At 41.4% G+C, this 15,113-nt stretch overlaps 1 protein-coding gene across 2 annotated transcripts in view; it reads right to left on the bottom strand.

Annotated features, from left to right (window-relative positions):
- LOC106581330 (pleckstrin homology domain-containing family F member 2) overlaps positions 1-15,113 on the bottom strand; it is a 29,800-nt gene that overhangs the window by 9,857 nt on the left and 4,830 nt on the right. The window contains exon 2 of one of the 2 annotated variants that reach the window (XM_014163331.3): positions 6,211-6,360. The exons of the other annotated variant lie outside the window; for it this stretch is intronic. The gene's annotated coding sequence lies outside the window, so the exon portion shown is untranslated. The remainder of the gene's footprint in view (positions 1-6,210; positions 6,361-15,113) is intronic. 2 annotated transcript variants of the gene reach the window in all.

The following is a 15,113-nucleotide window of genomic DNA, read 5'->3' as shown; positions in this document are numbered from 1 at the left end:
AGCTAAGAAGCTGGCTAGCTATTTATTTTCATGAACTGAAGAAGTTCAATTTCAATAGGCGAAAAACAATACTTTCTCACACGGATTCCTAAATCATTGCTAAGAATAATGAAAATGACTGCAGTTTCTACTGGTCATTGTTTTCAGGCTGCGTTGTATTGGTACTAGCTAGGTACCAAGCTAAAGTTAGCTACCCCAGAAGGTGCGCCAAACGGCGTTCCATAGTATGTAGGTCAAGAAGCTAATAACATTGACGCTATTACATTGTAACTCCGGTAGAGCAACATCTGAAAAATAGAGCACTTGGTAGTGTTAACTGGTGCTCGACAAGTCGGCGAACGGTTGATTGTCAAGGGCAATGAATTCCATTATCTTAACTTTAAATAGATTTCGCCTTTGAGTTGACTCGCTAAAATTTTGTTACTCTTTCAAATGACTGCTTGACAGCTCGATCCACGCAGTAGACATTGTTGGCTAGTTTAGGCATGCTGTGTTGCACGTATAGCGCAACATTTTACGTGGCATCATTACATCATGTACCTTCGTTATATAGGTATGCACTAGAGGTCGACCGATTAATCAGAATGGCCGATTAATTAGGGCCGATTTCAAGTTTTCATAACAATCGGTAATCGGCATTTTTGGACACCGATCATGGCCGATTACATTGCACTCCACGAGGAGACTGCGTGGCAGGCTGACTACCTGTTATGCGAGTGCAGCAAGGAGCCAAGGTGCTAACTAGCATTAAACGTATCTTACAAAAAAAAAACTATCAATCTTAACATAATCACTAGTTAAACTAGTAATATCATCAACCATGTGTAGTTATCTAGCTTGTCCTGCGTTGCATATAATCGATGCGGTGCCTGTTAATTTATCATTGAATCACAGTCTACTTCACCAAACAGGTGACTTAACAAGCGCATTTGCAATAAAAAGCACTGTCATTGCACCAATGTGTACCTAATCATAAACATCAACGCCTTTCTTCTAATCAATACACAAGTATATATTTTTAAACCTGCATATTTAGTTAATATTGCCTGCTAACATGAATTTATTTTATCTAGGGAAATGGTGTCACTTATCTTGCGTTCTGTGCAAGCAGAGTCAGGGTATATGCAGCAGTTTGGGCCGCCTGGCTCGTTGCGAACTGCGTGAAGACCATTTCTTCCTAACAAAGACAGCCAACTTCGCCAAACCGGGGATGATTTAACAAAAGCGCATTTGTGAGAAAAAAAAAAATCACAATCATTGCACGAATGTACCTAAACAACAATGCGTTACTTAAAAATCAATACACAGAAGTATATTTTTTTAAACCTGCATATTTAGTTAAAAGAAATTCATGTTAGCAGGCAATATTAAACTTGGGAAATTGTGTCACTTCTCGTGTTCATTGCACGCAGAGTCAGGGTATACGCAACAGTTTGGGCCAGCTGGCTCGTTGCCAACTAATTTGCAAGAATTTTACGTAATTATGACATAACATTGAAGGTTGTGCAATGTAACAGCAATATTTAGACTTATGGATGCCACTCATTAGATAAAATACGGAACGGTTCCGTATTTCACTGAAAGAATAAACGTTTTGTTTTCTAAATGATCGTTTCCGGATTTGACCTTATTAATGACCTAAGGCTCATGTGTTATTATATTATAATTAAGTCTATGATTTGATAGCGCAGTCTGACTGAGCGGTGGTAGGCAGCAGCAGGCTCGTAAGCATTCATTCAAACAGCACTTTACTGCGTTTGCCAGCAGCTCTTCACAATGCTTCAAGCATTGCGCTGTTTATGACTTCAAGCCTATCAACTCCCGAGACTAGGCTGGCAATACTAAAGTACCTATTAGAACATCCAAGAGTTAAAGGTATATGAAATACAAATGGTATAGAGAGAAATAGTCCTATAATAACTACAACCTAAAACTTCTTACCTGGGAATATTGAAGACTCATGTTAAAAGGAACCACCAAGGAACTTAAACGTTAAAGCTTTTTTACATGGCACATGATGCACTTTTACTTTCTTCTCCAACACTTTGTTTTTGCATTATTTAAACCACATTGAACATGTTTCATTATTTATTTGAGACTAAATTGATTTTATTGATGTTTATATTAGGTTAAAATAAGTGTCCATTGTTCATTCAGTATTGTTGTAATTGTCATTATTAGAAATATATATATATATATATATATATATATATATATATATATATATATATATATATATATACTGCTCAAAAAAATAAAGGGAACACTTAAACACCACATCCTAGATCTGAATGAAAGAAATAATCTTATTAAATACTTTTTTCTTTACATAGTTGAATGTGCTGACAACAAAATCACACAAAAATAATCAATGGAAATCAAATTTATCAACCCATGGAGGTCTGGATTTGGAGTCACACTCAAAATTAAAGTGGAAAACCACACTACAGGCTGATCCAACTTTGATGTAATGTCCTTAAAACAAGTCAAAATGAGGCTCAGTAGTGTGTGTGGCCTCCACGTGCCTGTTTGACCTCCCTACAACGCCTGGGCATGCTCCTGATGAGGTGGCGGATGGTCTCCTGAGGGATCTCCTCCCAGACCTGGACTAAAGCATCCGCCAACTCCTGGAAGTCTGTGGTGCAACGTGGCGTTGGTGGATGGAGCGAGACATGATGTCCCAGATGTGCTCAATTGGATTCAGGTCTGGGGAACGGGCGAGCCAGTCCATAGCATCAATGCCTTCCTCTTGCAGGAACTGCTGACACACTCCAGCCACATGAGGTCTAGCATTGTCTTGCAATAGGAGAAATCCAGGGCCAACCGCACCAGCATATGGTCTCACAAGGGGTCTGAGGATCTCATCTCGGTACCTAATGGCAGTCAGGCTACCTCTGGCGAGCACATGGAGGGCTGTGCGGCCCCCCAAAGAAATGCCACCCCACCATGACTGACCCACCGCCAAACCGGTCATGCTGGAGGATGTTGCAGGCAGCAGAACGTTCTCCACGGCGTCTCCAGACTGTCACATCTGTCACATGTGCTCAGTGTGAACCTGCTTTCATCTGTGAAGAGCACCGTGCGCCAGTGGCACATTTGCCAATCTTGGTGTTCTCTGGCAAATGCCAAACGTCCTGCACGGTGTTGGGCTGTAAGCACAACCCCCACCTGTGGACGTCGGGCCCTCATACCACCCTCATGGAGTCTGTTTCTGACCGTTTGAGCAGACACATGCACATTTGTGGCCTGCTGGAGGTCATTTTGCAGGGCTCTGGCAGTGCTTCTCCTGCTCCTCCTTGCACAAAGGCGGAGGTAGCGGTCCTGCTGCTGGGTTGTTGCCCTCCTACGGCCTCCTCCACATCTCCTGATGTACTGGTCTGTCTCCTGGTAGCGCCTCCATGCTCTGGACACTACGCTGACAGACACAGCAAACCTTCTTGCCACAGTTCGCATTGATGTGCCATCCTGGATGAGCTGCACTACCTGAGCCACTTGTGTGGGTTGTAGACTCCGTCTCATGCTACCACTATAGTGAAAGCACCGCCAGCATTCAAAAGTGACCAAAACATCAGCCAGGAAGCATAGGAACTGAGAAGTGGTCTGTGGTCCCCACCTGCAGAACCACTCCTTTATTGGGGGTGTCTTGCTAATTGCCTATAATTTCCACCTGTTGTCTATTCCATTTGCACAACAGCATGTGAACTGTATTGTCAATCAGTGTTGCTTCCTAAGTGGACAGTTTGATTTCACAGAAGTGTGATTGACTTGGAGTTACATTGTGTTGTTTAAGTGTTCCCTTTATTTTTTTGAGCAGTATATATATATATATATATATATCTATCTATCTTTATTTATTTTTTTTATGTAATTTTTTTTATTTTTTTTATATATATATTTTTTTGTATTTTTTTTTTGTTTTTTTTAATTTTTTGTTATTTTTTTTTTTTAAATCGGCCGTTAAATCGGTATGGGCTTTTTTTGGTCCTCCAAAAATCGGTATCGCCGTAGAAAAATCATAATCGGTCGACCTCTAATATGCACGTCAGCTTTCACATTGGTTTTGCACATCTGGCGTTAAACTAGACATCGGCCGATACCGACGTTGGCATTTTCAGCGAATATTGGCCGATTCAGATATGTTCACCGATATATCGTGCATCCCTAATTACGAGCTCTGTCCTCTCGCTCTTTCAAGTTTATTTTTCTAGTCATTTTGCCCAGAATCAGATTGAGGTTGTGAAAATACAACCAACATTAGGCAGACATGAAAATAGGACTACTTAGGGAAAGTCAACACTCGATGTTAGTTCCTTTCCCCACAACGTTTTCTATGTTAGGTTTATATGAGTTTGTGGGGAGGGCCTAATGAACACAGTTGCCACCCAACATCTTCCTGAGGCAACATCAAGGCCAATAACGCTAACATTTTCCATAGGCAGGAGGGCATCCAATTACATGGTGTAATGGTCATAATAAACTAATGGTATAGGAGACACTGCCAATAAACAACAGCTTTAAAAAAGGCTTGGCTCTTATAATGAATGGTTCCTTGCCCTTACCTTCCTGTAACGTTGAACAGAAGAGGCACCCAATGCAAAACAGTCTTTTTTCAGTCTCAAATTGGGAGACAGTACATCTAAAAATAACCCAAGGTTTCCCCAGATGGGTCACCATTGCAAAACCCGTGTCTTCATGAAGCAGACAGAGGGAGGCAGCAGGGGACATTCAACCTTTCTCCTCAATGCTGGGCTACAACATTACTTAGCCTAACTGTCAGACACTAGAATACTTGTTGAGGATCACTGTTTGAGTCAAAGTGCAATGCAGTTCTATACCGGCCCATGTCTCATGAACCCTGGCAAGACAGAGAAGTGACTCAGATACCAAGAAAATGAAAGTGCCAGAAGGAAGAAAGAGAGGTGTTTGCATGCTCTAACCCAAACAGAAACCTCCAAAACAAGCAAAACCAATTAAGAAGGTTCTGTTGTTGACAAGGATGCTGCTGCTTTTGCATATGAGAGGTCAAAGACAGGCAGAAACAGTTTATCCAATAGAAATCCCAGATCACGCTTGTAGGCGATGTCATGGCGACGTTGGCTAGCTAAGCTCATGCTCAGAAACACGTCAGCAGGTCTAACGGTCGTCTGGCACCAAACTTCGCATGTGCAGGCCGTCAAAGCAAAGGCACTCGATATAAAGTTGTTTTTGACGAAAATCCAAAACGTGTTAGTTTGTCAATTTCACGAGGTTGGAGTAAAAACATGTTCAACTACTTATTAAGACATTGACTAGGTTGTGCCTTTAGATTGAGAAAATTAACTACTAAGGAAGAATTTCACTTCTCTCATTAACTTCTCAAACCCCAAACTGTCTGCTTAGTCTATTTCGCAACAGTTTCTGGAAGTCTCGCAATGTTGCGCCTCTGGGTTTATAAACTCTTGTGGCGTGGTAGCTTAACAACCTCACTGTTGGGGGGGGGCTCATATTTTTGGTGTATGCACAGTTTGCCACAGCCTCCTCCTACAGAGGAAGTAATTACCCTGCACACATTAATCTGAAGAGATGAGCATCAAGTTATTTTTACACCGCTCACCAAAACACGAATTCATGACCTTAAAGTGGCCATCAGCAGTTAAAACAATAACAAAGTGACCTCCCCACCAGTTTCAGTAAAAAGTTAAGGGATGGGGCTTGAGAAATCTAACCACTCAAATGCATAGACAGAGCTATGGATGCAAGGATTCACCATCCATGATATCAAAATTGTAGTTTTAACCATGTTTTGAGGCTATTTAGCATTTGTATTTACTTTGTTGACAAACAGTGGGAGTAAAACATGTTTATAGTTTGGGTTCTGATGGGGTACGACAGTTGAACTTTGGTCATGAGATATTTATAAGTAAAATTCTTCAAGAATCAATGGGCATATATAATTTACAATGAGTGTACAAAACATTAAGAACACCTGCTCTTTTCATGACAAACTGACCAGGTGCATCCAGTTGAAACCTATGATCCCTTATTGATGTCACTTCAAAATCAGTGTAGATGAAGGGGAAGAGATGGGTTAAAGAAGGATTTTTATGCCTTGAGACAATTGAGACATGAATTGTGTATGTATGAATGGGCAAGATAAAAGATTGAAGTGCCTTTGAACAGGGTATGGTAGTAGGTGCCAGGCACACCGGTTTGTGTCAAGAACTGCAATACCTCTGGGTTTTTCAATAGTTTCCCGTGTGTATCAAGAATGGTTCACCACCAAAAGGACATCCAGCCAACTTGACAACTGTGGAAAACATTGGCATGAACACGGGACAGTATCCCGGTGGAACGCTTTCGACAGCTTGTGGAGTCCATGTTCTGAGGGCAAAAAAAAAGGCGGGGGGGTGCAACTCAATATTAGGAAGGCGTTTGTAATATTTTGTACACTCAGTATATAAGTCTAAAATGTATGTAGAAACTGCTGATTGCCCCTTTAACCGAAGGAAGCATTGCATGAAAGACGGAAGATAGCATAATTCAACAAGACAGGAAGAGAAGATCCGCCTCAAGCATTTCAGCTATTAAAGTGAAAGTGTGACTGCCAAGCTCATGATTCACTACACCTTGGACCATGTAGCACAGGTTGTATGAGAGGATAAGCACACCCCCACTGTATATGTGAGACATTTGACTTCACAACCACCCCCACTAGCAGGTGTTTATGTAAGCTGAAGTACAGTACAGCTATAGGCCTATGCCTCCTCACTGAGAATGAATGTCACCAGTGACCAGACACCTACAAAATAATTTAGGCTACCACTTCACTACACCCAACTCTCTGCTCTCCGTTCTCCTCCAATCCAAATCTCCTCTCATATCGTGCTGAGGTGATTCTACTAGCGTCACTACTTTTTGGTAACAGTAGTAGACTCAATTTCACAGAGTTGTATCTAATTCTGCTCATTTTAAGGATGGCAGGAAGTCCAAGAACCACGAGCTGATGCCCACTCTGGAGCCAGCCCCAATCACCAAGGGCCAGACAGCCAGAAAAAAAGATGTTGAGTCCTTGGTACTGACAGGTACCATTGCACTGTAGTGTAACACGGTATACCGAACTTTCGGTATACCGTCGTTTTTCCAATACTAGAAAATGAAAGTTTGTTACTTTCGGTACTTCTGTCAGTGTCAAATGTGCCAAATGTCGTCTACTGATTGAGAGAGGATCAAGTATGTCTATCAGGGCAACCGATGTCCCCTTACAGCACCGTCAATGCTCCACTTACTCTTTGCTAGCTCTAGCCTGGCCTGAGGAACCACTGCACTCATTAGCATTACAGGCTAAAACACTTGCAAGAAGATACTGGTAGCTTCCGAGTAGCGCAGCGGTCTAAGGCACTGCATCTCAGTGCTAGAGGCGTCACTACAGACCCGGGTTCGATTCCAGGTTGTATCACAACCGGCCGTGATTGGGAGTCCCATAGGGCAGCGCACAAATGGCCCAGCGTTGTTTGGGTTAGGGTTTGGCTGGGGTAGGTCTTCATTGTAAATAAGAATTTGTTCTTAACTAACTTGCCTAGTTAAATAAATACAAATTAAAATTACAGCCAACTTTCCTTGCTAGCTGAAGCAAACATCAATTCACTATCCTAGTACCATGCTTGTGATAATATGCAAATGTTAACACAAAATATTGCTGATTTCAAAGCTGATTGACACCGAAACATAACATTTTCATTGTCTCCCCCGATTCACATATCATCTTTGCTCTAGCCTCGAACTGACTGTGTGTGAATGAAGTAAAGGGTCTTAAAAGAGACAGCGCGCACTTCTATAATTAAAGAAAAGCAGCAAATGATGTTGATCAGTATAATAAAATAAGTCCCAAATGGAAGGGAAACATTGTTTTTCATCTATAGCCACATGGAATCAACAAATACAAGCTCAATAACTCAATGCATGCACACACTCCTATTGAATATGCATTCTCCTGTACTGTGGACAGTCCTAGGGTACATCTAGATTTACCCAGTCTATCAATAGACTAAAGCCCTCAAATTCAACTCTGGACCTTGAAGCCAGTTCCACTGCTTCCCCCCCGTTGTTCCCCTTTAACCAGGGACTGATTTAGACCTGGGACACCAGGTAGCCTATACTAGAGAAATGTGAAGTTTGCCAATACAGGTGATCGCTAATGGAACAATTGATGGCTGCAACCATAAAACTAGTAGTAGTAGTTTAAAGGAGAATAATTTTTTTTGGTGGACATTCATGTTAGAAACATATTGTTTTATTTACCGCATCAATACAGGCAATTTATCGCATTATGGACCCCAGGCAATATCAGTAGATTAGTTTAACTGTGCTGTGCACTGCTTCCCGCGAGGCCGCACGTCACCTCCCGCATTCAAATGTTTGTAAAATGGCTTGCGCAATATTAGGCTTTATTAGTTGAGTGACAATGTAATTTGCTAGGTTATTGTTATCAAATGCGCTGTTGAAAATTGTATTTTACCGTAATAAAGTAGCCTTAGCTACCGCCTGAGATAACTCATCTAGCTATAGCCTACCTGCTGACTATAGCCTACCTGCTGATGAAGGCTTAGGCTACACTACATTTTATTTTGATTGTTCAGGTTCACCATCAGCAACAGTTTTGATAGTTTGCTTTAAACAAAATCAGTGTATATGGTCATTTTATGATATTATAAACTTTATCCTAGAGGTTTGCAATCATTTTTGCTACCTGCACTGCATGGGCAAAGCGGGAGATAAAAAAACAAAGTTATGAAAAAACTTCCAAAAAGGTCTAAACCATTCAATTGAGACAGGGCTGAAATCCAAAGTTGTGCTATATATTCATTAGCTATGTCATAGCTAATTTGTAATGATGAATATTGATACATCACTAGCTCAAACACTTTGAATCTGCAACAATGACAAATTTAGTTGGTGATGGATGGGGATTTCAAATCGAAAGTTGAGGGACAAAAAGCAAACATTATCCCCATTATCTGATAGGTGGGGTGGTATATGCAGAGTCTCCCTTATGGCTCAGCTCAGGTGCCGACATATACATATACACATCATTTACACACACAGTGAGAGAGATCAGCTCAGACAGATTCAACTTAGAGGCGCCCAGCTCATAAGCTCCATTAGCTGCAGATTAGAATTTAGAATGGAAAACGAATGTGTTGATACAACAAATGTCAGTGCATCGAGTCGTATCGTTTCGTTCCTCTAATCAAACCAAATCGCACCGAATCGTTTAAAACCAAAACGTATTGTTCCTGTATCGTATTGGAGCCCATGTATCTAAATATGTACTGAATCGTCAAGAAAGGGAAAGTTGCACATCCCTAAGATTTACCACTCAAATAAATGATTACCGTTATGTAGTTAAATTATTTTTTAACCAAAACTCAAATTGTAATGCAATGATATTGAACTCAAAAGATCTGTCTGGATCAAGTGACATTACTTGACTTTGGCTGATACGCCTTCTTTTTTTGTTGTGGTATCATTGTGGTATCGAGTATCGAAGTCAAAATTCTGGGATCGTGACAACACTACTGCACGGTGTTATCGGCAGCTTACAACAAACAACTTCAGCCTCGCTTACCTCTGCAGAGGAAATACAGCCTTACAGCAGAGGACACACAGAGGCTTACCATTAGCACAGCATGTCTACAGAGGATTACATGATCACAATATGAGATAAGGGGATTGGAAATATGTTGTGTGAAGTGGCTGTTTATGTGATATCTAAACAGGTGTGCAGTGCAGGCACATTGACCTGTTGAATAGGACAGGGCTAAGTTAAGGTCAAACCCCTCACTGCAAATATAGGGGGGAGGGGTTGGTGACCTTTCGAAACAAGACATTTTACCTAATGGCCTCTGATGATATAGTGGCATGATGGCATTTTCACTTCACATTTAGGCTACTATAGTCGATATGGTACCCTTCCCCAGATCTGTGCCTCGACACAATCCTGTCTCAGAACTCTGACAATTTCTTCGACCTTGGATTTGCTCTGACAGGCACTGTCAACTGTGGGACCTTGTATAGACGTGTGTGTGCGCCTTTCCAAATCATGTCCAATCAATTGAATTTACCACAGGTAGACTCAAATGAAGTTGTATAGGATGATCAATGGAAACAGGATTCATCCAGGTTTTTCATCCATGTCAGAATAAGGCTGTAACGTAACAACATTTGGAAAAGGGGTCTGAATAGTTTCCGAATGCACTGTATATGTAAAATCCCAATAGAGAATACCAACTAAATGCTAAAGGGCGCATTGTAAACATGTTGTACAGTTTCTGAACTAAACTATTCAAGTAACTCAAAAATACTACTCGCTAATTTTGCTGCACACACAAAACAAATATTTGCCAGCAAGGCTCTTGATCCAGGATGGGATTCTCTGCTGTTACCAAGCTAATGCTTGATTTTGGAATAAGCTAACCACTTAGCTAGATAGCTAACGAGATACTAAATTTGCACACCAAATGCACAACTGCAGACTTTTCGCACATTTTTGACTGTTAACATACGTTATAAGATATCTAGCTGGGAAACATTTAGTTGTGAATTCCATACTGTAATTAGATCCCCTGGCGCATGCTGCGCAACAGTGAGTGACTCACAAAGCTCCGATCTGTCGTCGTAGTTTGCTTGTAAACAAACACCATGTGACACGTACTGGGGATTACCGTAAACTTCATAAAAATGTGACAGTATAACTATATTACGCAATGTTCTTTAACTCCTATAGTATTGCACAAATTGACTGCAGGTATTTACTTCAAAAGTATCTACAAATATTAAAATGTATAAAAAAAACATTTATAATAAATTGTTTCAACAGTACTGAAAAACCATCGTGGCTTTTTCCAAATACCCTGGCATATGGTATACTGGCCAAGCCTAATTCATGACATGCACAATGGCTTGGGACTGTTGTGGATGTGCTCTCTAAACCAGAGCAAAAGGGCAGTCTAACCAAAGCATGTCCAGTGCACTGCATTTACAGAATACAGGGCCCTTATCAATCCAACAGCAACCAGGTTTGATTTGAACTTCAGTCTAACCTTTGTTAGGGGACCTCTACCTTCAAGTGAAGGTGTGGGTCATTCCACTGTGTAAATTATTACAGTGAAGCCACCTGTAGATGGGCTAGATTATAACCTTGTGCAGGTGAGAGCTTAAATAAACATTTTAAAAAATGCACAAAAAAAACCCACTGAATTCTTAAAATGGCAAATAATTATTCAGCTAGTATTCTCTACCGAGAACCTTGGAGGGAAAGCTTTAGTCCTTGCCATAACTTTGCTGACTAAGAATCTAGTAAAAAAAAAGCATCAGGCAGAAAGGATGTTAACGTTGACTAGAGGAGGGGAAGCCACCCCCCAGTGTTGTGGGGCTAGGCTACATAAAACCTCTGAATCGATTTGATGGAGCAGGCGATGGATATGATTCGATTTGAATTGACAGAAATCATTGAAAGATTGTCAAAGACAAAGTGCCTGACCCAAATGATCTTGGCTTAAACCTTTGAGGTCACCACCCTTTGACTTCAGCTGCCTCTCAGGCCAAAAGTTGACACGCTATATATGATCCAAGTACCTTTTTGTCTCAACATAATTTTTTAGGCTAGGCCTATAGGTTGACAACATCATTCCCCCTCTACAATTTCCAGTACAGGCAGCGTGGGAGCTTTAGTAAGTCTACACATTAGCTCAGACCGCTCACAGGGTTGTAAAATCACCATGGAGATCAAGAGTCCGACTGACACACCTCTTTTTCCGACCGAGTTGTAGTAGAGGTCAAAGGGCACTGTGTCATGTGGTTGATCCTTAAGCGCTCTGCTTCTATGTGGAGAAGTTGTTGTTACTCATATCACTCACTCAGAAAGCTATGGCAACAGCATTCACTACAGATTGATGTTTGAAGTAAAACATTTTTTTTTTTTTTAGAAAGGGTAGCTGAGCTCCATATGGGGTTTGAGTATGAACACATGCTATTTTCTGATGACATGTGAAATGGCTGCTCTTCCAAACGCTTTCCAGGTTTTTGGTAGCGCTCGTTAAACTCAACCATGGTGTCTGTAGGAGCAGAAACAGTGAGGAGTTATCTACACAGGAATGCACCATAACAACATCTGTTACACTCATTCAGATGTGCTTACGCGTTCATCATATTCACTTCTGGGACATTTTAATACAAAAGGTAGCAGAGAACAATCAAAAGGTTGAGAGGTAAGGCTTGCAGTTAGCCACTTTAAAATAAAACTGTCTGCTAATAGCAAGAAAAAAACTAGGCTACTCACGGCCCATCTTGCTAACTGTTTGTTTACCTCCATGTGGATAAAAGTGAAGTTGTCACAAGTGAAATCCTCTCACAGAGACATAAAGAGAATAAATCAGAAGTAAAAAGGCACTGCAAAAGTGAGTCTGAATTGTGCCATTTCAAAAACGCCAGGTTGGAGGCAGGCACAACAAACACAGAAGTGAAATGCTTACATAATATGAAAAACCCTCCTGTTGTGACAGGAAATTATTTACTATTACATTATAGGCCTTTCTGTGACAGAACTACTTCCTGGTGAGAAAGATAAGCACAATTGACATACACTACACTGCACCGATAACTTTTGCGGCAACCTATTTGTTTCAGAGTGGGAAGTATTCTAGTGTATTTAATCTGCATCCATTTATAAACAGAGCCATATTGGATTACAGGAACCAGAGCAACATCCTGTACCGGTGGGGCAGAGCAGCAAGTTGCCTGAGGCTGAGAGGAGTCCTCCTGGTTAAGTTGACTGCATTTAGCCTCACCTAGGCCTAGCTCGTAGAAAACTGGTTTTACATTGTTAAGCTAAAAAAAAGCAAGGGATAAAACCGCTGTCAAACAACTTATTGTAGGTGCTTCTTTTCAGATGCACATTTTATGCTTTGCCTCTGACCACGTGAAACTACTTGAGGGGAAAAAAATGACAGCACCTGTATTCAATAGGCAATGGCCTATTGACACACTTGCACAACGTTGTCCTTTTGCCCTAAGCCATCTAGGCTACTCTACAGTTATGAGAGAGTGAGCAGCATCAAGCACTGGGTAGTCGTGTGTGTTTCGTACCAGAGCAAAAGCAACCGCAAGATTGCTCAATACCTCTAATTTTGACATAATTGTACAAGGCTGATGCTCTGACCAGATTTAAAACTAGCTAGCTAATGTCGCAAACGCAATTTCTTAATCCTGGACCTGGCAACTGAAAGAGTTGCATATTTTAGCCTTAGCACTACACACCTGATTCAAATCCTCAAAGCTTGATAATGAGTTAATAATTTGAATCAGCTGTGTAGTGCTAAGGCAAAAACATGCCATAAGCAGACGCATTTAGCCAAAGCGACTTGCAGTAACACATGCATACATTTACGTAAGGTTGGTCCCGGGAATCGAACCCACTATTCTGCCGTTGGTGGTGCCATGCTCTAACTCAAACTGAGCAAGGAAGAAAAAAAGGTACACACCTTTGCCTCCCCAGAACGAGGATAAAGTACATTTAATGATAGCTGAGCCGTCATTGTGGTGGTGTTCTGCATTCAAGTTTCTACAAGTTTAAATGGTGATTGATATTTGTCATGATTACTAGTTGGGTAGCTAGCTAAGTGAGTTGAATCTATTTATGGCCGTTGTAAGCTCTCTAGCTACTTAAGTACTGGATGTGGTGATAAACAAAACAGCTAGCTATCTAAATTCTGTCTAATTAACTAGCCCAATAATGGACTAAAGGAGCCTAGCGTTAATCTCTATTGCATTCCACAGTGCCCTCTACCACCTGGACAAGAGGAACACCTATGTGAGAATGCTGTTTATTGACTACATCTCAGCATTCCAACACCATAGTGCCCTCCAAGCTCATCACTAAGCTCAGGACCCTGGGACTGAACACATCCCTCTGCAACTGGATCCTGGACTTCCTGGCAGGCCGCTCCCAGGTGGTGAGAGTAGGCAATAACACATCCACCACGCTGACCTTCAACATGGGGGCCCCTCGGGGGTACGTGCTTAGTCCCCTCCTGTAGCCATGCACAACTCCAACACCATCATTAAGTTTGCTAACAACACAAAGGTGGTAGGCCTGATCACCAACGATGAGACAGCCTATAGGGAGGTGGTCAGTGACCTGGCAGTGTGGTGCCAGGACAACAACCTCTCCCTCAACGTCAGCAAGACAAAGTAGCCGATTGTGGACTACAGGAAACAGAGGGCCGAGTGGGTCGAGAGCTTCAAGTTCCTCGGTGTCCACATTACTAAGGAACTATCATGGTGAGAACAGTCATGAAGAAGGCGCAACAACGCCTCTTCCCCCTCAGGAGGCTGAAAAGATTTAGCAATAGGTCCATGATGATACCAGTATCGCAAAACTCGTTAGTATCGTGGCAAGGAAACAAAACAAAGCAGATTCAACTTCTTTAGGAAAACAGACCTAATGTTGGAAACAAACATCAGCCATCCAGAGACAGATTATTTATACTGAACTAAAATAAAAAACTACATGTAAAGTGTTGTTCCCATGTTTCATGAACTGAAATAAAAAAGATCCCTGGACCTCCACATCCGGCTTCTTCCACTGCGGGATTGACCCAGACAGCTGATGAAACTGAGGAGTATTTCTGACTGTAATAAAGCCCTTTGTGGGGAAAACACATTCCCAGGCCCACCCATGGCTGCGCCTCTGCCCAGTCATGTGAAATCCATAGATTAGGGCCCAATGAATTTATTTGAATTAACTGATTTCCTTATATGAACTGTAAATTAGTAAAATTATTGAAATTGTTACATATTGCATTTATATTTTTGTTCAGTATATTTTCCAACATATAGCACACAATATTTGACATACATCAGGTTTTTAAAGGACCAAAGAGTTTGGTTTGCGTCACGTTTGTTTTTACATTGAAAATAATGTGTGATTGCCACAGCCCTATTTGGCATGGGCCCTCAGATCCTCAAAAAGTTATACAGCTGCACCATTGAAAGGATCTTGGATGGTTGCACCACTTGGTATGGCAACTGCTTGGCATCCAACCACAAGGTGTTAATGGTAGTGCGTACGGCCCAGT

The sequence above is a fragment of the Salmo salar genome, chromosome 02 (assembly GCF_965601325.2).
Source record: "Salmo salar chromosome 02, fSalSal1, whole genome shotgun sequence".
In the NCBI taxonomy this organism is placed as follows: Eukaryota; Metazoa; Chordata; class Actinopteri; order Salmoniformes; family Salmonidae; genus Salmo; species Salmo salar.
This window is presented reverse-complemented; position numbering and strand designations above follow the sequence as displayed.